Below are 6308 nucleotides of genomic sequence, written 5' to 3'. Positions count from 1 at the left end.
CAATATATTGCCGACCTGCAATTTATACTGGCCGATCGGATAAATAGAGTGCCGATGGGTGTCTGATGAGGTCAAAAAGTGCCGGTGGATGTCTAGATTGAAGCCCCGGAAGTTAGCTTTCCAATGGCGCAAACCTTGCATTAAAATTCCTCTTGTGGAAAAAGTTATGCCCATTTTGGTGAAGCCGCGCAGATTCGATCCAACCGGGATGATGCCCAACTTCAGCTGCTCATATCTCCCCCACCCGGACTTGGCTTTAAGAGATTCTTGAGTGAAAAATGAAGCCCCGGAAGTAATCTTTCCGACGGTGGTGACCCCATAGCTAAACTCCAAGTGTATAGACAAATAAGCCCGATTCAGTGACGGCTGCTCGACTCGCTTCTACCCGGATTCATGCCGAACTTCTCCCAAACTAGTTTTTTCCTCTCCTTTCCTCTCTTCTTCAACTCCAAACCCCTAAACAAAGTGTTTTGAAGGATTTGCCTCTCTCCTTGCCGAAGAAACTGAACATTTGCCCTGCACACCTTTCTCCACCAAGTAAAACATCTGTGGTGCCCAAGTCTTAAGGGCGGTCAAAAATGGGGTGTCTACAGTTGCCCCTCTTTGACAGAACTCGGAAGTCATAGGAATGACAAGAGTGAATGTCAAAGCCCAAAGACGACCCATTTTTGACATGGCCGAAGACTTGGACAAACAAACAAAATACAAATGAATGAATGATTGTACCCGCAGGCTGCCTACGTATCCCTTTGATGTGTAGGAAGATTTTGATAATTGGAATTATACGCCACGCGAAGCCAACTTGAAAATTGAACTTATACGCTACGCGAAGCCGGTTTGTAATTGGACTTATACGCTTTCGCGAAGCCGGTTTGATAAAACAATGCAAGTGAAATGTGCGTGACAACGCAAGTGAAGAGGTGTGAATGACAATGCAACCTAAGATGAATTCCAAACACACTGAAATCGTGTGGGGAAATGGGACAGGGAGAAACATAGGGACATATCCCGGTGTTTCGGAATGCTGTGAGCATTGGAACGTATTCCGAACGCTTTTGGCCAAAGAGGGAGAGACATAGGGACGTATCCCAAGGATTAGGAAAGAAGGGAGAAACATAGGGACACATCTCGGCGTTTCGAAATGGTGTGAGCATTGGAACGTATTCCGAACGCTTTTAACCGAAGAGGGAGAAACATAGGGGCGCGTCCCGAGGATTAGGGACGTATCCCAAGGATTGGGGACGTATCCCAAAGGTTAAGGACGTATCCCAGAGGTTAGGGACGTATCCCAAAGATTAGGGACGTATCCCAAAGGTTAGGGACGTATCCCAAGGATTAGGGACGTATCCCAAAGGTTAGGGACGTATCCCAAGGATTAGGGACGTATCCCAAAGGTTAGGGACGTATCCTAAAGGTTAGGGACGTATCCCAAGGATTAGGGACGTATCCCAAAGATTAGGGACGTATCCCAAGGATTAGGGACGTATCCCAAGGATTAGGGACGTATCCCAGTGTTAGGAACAAGGAGGAGAAACATAGGGACGTATCCCGGTGTTTCGACAAAGGAGAAGAAACATAGGGACGTATCCCGGTGTTTCGGAGAGGAGGAGAAACATAGGGACATATCCCGTTGTTTCGGAATGGAAAGAGAAACATAGGGACGTATCCCGTTGTTTCGGAATGGAAAGAGAAACATAGGGACGTATCCCAGTGTTTCAGAGAGAAGGAAGAAACATAGGGACGTATCCTGTTGTTTCGGAATGGAAGAAGAAACATAGGGACGCATCCCGGTGCTTCAGAAAGGTAGGAGAAACATAGGGATGTATCCCGGTGTTTCGGAAAAGAAGGAGAAAGGGGAAACGTGGGGACGTATCCCGGTGTTTCGAAAGAAGGGAGAAACATAGGGACATATCCCGGTGTTTCGGAAAGAGAGAGAAACAGAAACGTAGGGACGTATCCCGGTGTTTCAGAAAGGTATAAGAAACAAAAGGACGTATCCCAGTGTTTCCAAACAAAGGAGCGCGCAAAACAATGCAATGCAGGTGCACAAGACAGTGCGATAAAATGAAATTTCTATGCAAGTATGGGGGGCATTTTCTATGCAACATTGAAAGCATATTCTATGCAGAAACATAACGATGCGCGGCACGCATGCAACCGAAGTGTATATGAAAGTTCACATTCTATGCAATAGAAGGGCATCAAACACGTACTCTGGTGCCTCCGATTTACCTTTCAGAGGACTTGGCAACACAACTCTGCTCGAAAAAGGGACACCCTGTTTACATTGGCAAGAGATAACATCTGCTGCTGCTTTAATTGCCATTCTGACTTGAAGCAGGCTTAAGCTTGGAGTAGAGGAACACTCATTCTTTGGAGCACTGACAAGGCCTGAAGAGGTACATCCGGAGTACAATCACAGAATTTGCGGAAGGTGAAACATGCTCAAATGCTTCGATTTTCCCTCTTTTCTTTTGCTTTGTAGTCTGGAACCCATATAGCTTCAAATAGGTCTTTGTTTTACTGTTCTTGCATGACTTGGGTTGAACCCTGCGGTTTTAAGAAAGAACAAATTCTTGTTTTGCACAAATGTGGAGAATGGCACAGCACTCTGAGCACACAACAAATCATTTTTTGAAATTGAGAAAATGAGTTCTTGACCAGGTATTGAGCTTACGACTGAACACAACGAAAAAGACTCAACAACGAAAAACAAAAGGTAAACAACCTAAACACATCGAGACACGCTCGGAATGACTCAGAATCGAGACAAACAAAACAAGAGACACGACACATAGACGTGTTACAAAGACGACAGACCTCTCAGTACGCGAGGAGCCAGTTTTTTTCGGGTATTGTTTCCCACCCTTTTCTCATTTGTGATTCTCACATCACTCTGGCACTCAATCTCTATTTTTCTAAAAAAAGCCATTTTCTCACTTTTTCTCTCAGCGCACATCTCTCTATTCTTCAATCTCTCATTTTTTATCCCTCCCCTGGTTGGTGGATAAATAGAAAGTTGCGGGGTCTTACCCCTAGCATTCCGCTAGATTCTTCTTCTTGTGCACAACAGTGAGTTTCTTCCACAGAGGGGCTGCGCTACAATTGGGTGTGTAGCAAATCTGCAGCTGACATCGGTTGACGATGCTCTGCTGGGGAGTTTGGACGTGATTAGATCTGCCCAGAGGAGGGAATGGGATATCTTGTCCCATTCCGGTTCGTGCTTCGCACTTGGCTTGATACCTCGTTGCATGGAGGATGTGAGAGCTTTCTGCCCTTTTGCGGTCAGCTTCAGTGGTGCCCTTTTCTGGCAGGTAGAGTGCCCTTTCTGGTGGGGTAGAGTACCCTTTCTGGCAGATGCATTGACAACGGGGGAAAGACAGGAAGCCTGACTCAACTGTGCCCCTAGTTCATTATTTTGACCATTTTTTGTTTTTGTTTTCTACTAAAACAATTTTGGCCAATATGAGAGTTAGATTAACATACTTGTTCGATTTTTGATCTGAAAATCATGCACGTTAGGTTATGAGCACTGAAAATTTTCCCTTTTTGAGTCCAAGAAATGGTCCAGTTTTGGAAAAGATGGAATAATTTTCGAGGGATCAGTCAACCTCAGTAAAAATTCTCAAAAATTGTTTTTGCAAACGGCCACTGTTCAACGAGGACAAAACCTACTCTTGAGATGCACGACCTCGGATCGGAGGCAATGGAAAATTGCCCCTTGTCTGAAGGACACTGCATGGCAACGGAAAATTGCCCCTTGTTTGAATGACACCGCAGCGCATTGAATGGCAACGGAAACTTGCCCCTTGTTTGAATGACACCGCGGTGCATTGAATGGCAACGGAAAGTTGCCCCTTGTCTGAATGGCACCATAGTGCATTGTAATCAGTCCTCAGAGCGATGATTGCAACCAAACTCCCGGATACAAAAAAGACAAAGATGACTAAAACCATCACATAGACACAGTTGAATTTGAAGTATTTTGCAGCTGGACTTCAGAATGAAGTTGCCTACGTATCCTAAAGATGGGAATCAAGCCTTACGTAGTTCCGGTAAGGTACACTCGGGTATTATCCTCTCCTTTTTAGGCTCTAACTTTTGCCAAGGCGCCCGTTGCGGGTTTTCGACCTTGCGAGCTTTGTTCTTCTTTTCTTTTCAATTTTTTTCATTTCTTTTTCTCTCTTTTTTTTTTCTTTCTTTTTTTCATTTCTTTTGTATTTTTTTTTTTTTTTTGTATTTTTCTCTTGCTCTAACTTTTGCCTGGGTCGCCCTTCCGGGTTTTCGGCCCAGCGAGCCTCTCAAAGGGTAAAAGTGTAACAAGTCCATACCAAATGGTTTTAGGGTTTTGAAGCCATCCGTATCTAGGAGAGTGGCTGTTGTATTGATTTACTGAAGGATCCATATTCGGCTCTTCGAGCATATCTGACATTTTTGCCCCTAGTTTGAGGGGGCTTCTGATCTAGCTTTACAAGCTTCCTTTGATCTGATCTTCTTGATCTGACTTTGGTGCCTCTTGTTCGAGGGCTGCTTCAAAATGGCCACACAGGCCTCACGTTGTGGTTGACCGTTGAACGTTCTGAACTTAGGTTCAAGGTTTGAAAGTGAGGGGTCAAATCTCGAGGCTGAGAGCGATCCTAAGCTACACAATCTCAAGAGTGATTCCACACAGGTCTTCGCAAGATCGCGCAAAACAGTTTTTGAAATCTTTTAAGAAAGCGACAAATCGCTCGCGCTGAAGACAGTGTAGGACCAATCTGGATCAAGCCAGGATCCTTCTCAGTACTCATACTAACAAGCATGATCTCGATCATTAAGGGCTTAACATGCCTCTCTTTCTCTCAATTGATCAAGTTTTGCAAAACCCGAGGAATTCCTTCCTCTTTGTTTTTCTCACAATGTTTCGAAAAAAAGTTTTGGAAAACTTAGGTCGATGCAATGAATTCAAGGCACAGAAAAGACACAGCTTCTAGTCAAATATTGCCATCTCATTTAGAATTTCTGGCACAACTGGCACATAACAGAAGCAAACACAAGAGTGTGAAAATCACTACTGTTCCATTCAAATCTATTGGCACAACTGGCTCCCTGGCAGAAACAGACTCAAAGGAAAGTAAAAGGACAAACACAAAACAAGCAAGTGATATCCAAGGTAACACCCCTGAAATCACCTGACTCTAACAAAACAGGACTGACTCGATACAATAAGACAGACCTGACTGACTCAGTATGAAAGGACTGACTCAAAACAAAGAGGCAGACTCAAAACAACACAACAAGACTGACCCAATACCCAAGTCAGAATGTACAAAACTAGCATTCACAAATGCTCAAAACAGTGCGTGCCATACGCCACATCTGGAGTAAACTGAGTGCCGCCCGCAGGTGGTTCATCCCTCGATCACATCACATTATCCCCTACAAGTTCACTGATCAAGTGCCGATAGACTTTGCAGGACCTGGTGCGGGGATGACCCCGTTGTCAATCAAATTTTGTATCTCGTGGCGGAGACGGACGCAACTGTCGGTGTCATGACCGGTTTGTTGATGGAAAGCACAGTACTTAGTAGGGTCATGTTTTGGAGAGAGAGGATCGAGTAGAGGCCGTTGCTCTAACGGTTTCAGATGTCCTTTCCTGAGTAGGACCCCCAGGGCTTTAGACAAAGACATATAGAGTGGGGTGAAAACCCTCTTGCCTCGGGGTAGATAGTCTGAAGTTCGGGGGTTTGAAGTGGATGCACCAACAAAAGGAGTGGCTGTTCTTGGTGTGGTGGTGGCGACCATGCCCACCTCGGAAGATCTTACAGCTGCGTCACTGCTGGTGGTCGCATTCGAACTGCGGGTAAACGCCCTCCTGGGCTGCTCCTTCTCCTGGTCAATGAGGCCCTGCTTCATAGCACCCTCGATCTGTACTCCCATCTCATGCAAATCTAAAAAGGTAGGGAAGGGGAGCACGATCATTTTCTGCATTAGTTTGGGCTGGAGGTTGCGCACAACCATCCGTATTTGATCCTTATCTGTTGGCCTAATGGTCATCATTGAGGCCTTGGCCTTCCAGCGGGCCACGAATTCTGAGAAGCTCTCCTTAGGCTCCTGCCTCGTCGTCTCAAGATCACGGGTCGTAATCTCGATTTGGGTATTGTATGAATATTGTGCGATGAAGGCCTCGGCCATCTCCTCCCAGCTTCGTTTCACTGAATCCTCCAATTTGGCGTACCAGATGGCCACAATACCCGACAGGGTCCTGCCAAAAAGGGAAAGCTTCTGTAATCTTGTCAAGCCCATCGGGCGCAGAACATCTGAAAACA

Source organism: Camellia sinensis, chromosome 1 (genome assembly GCF_055761805.1).
Source record: "Camellia sinensis isolate YWXY chromosome 1, ASM5576180v1, whole genome shotgun sequence".
In the NCBI taxonomy this organism is placed as follows: Eukaryota; Viridiplantae; Streptophyta; class Magnoliopsida; order Ericales; family Theaceae; genus Camellia; species Camellia sinensis.
This window is presented reverse-complemented; position numbering follows the sequence as displayed.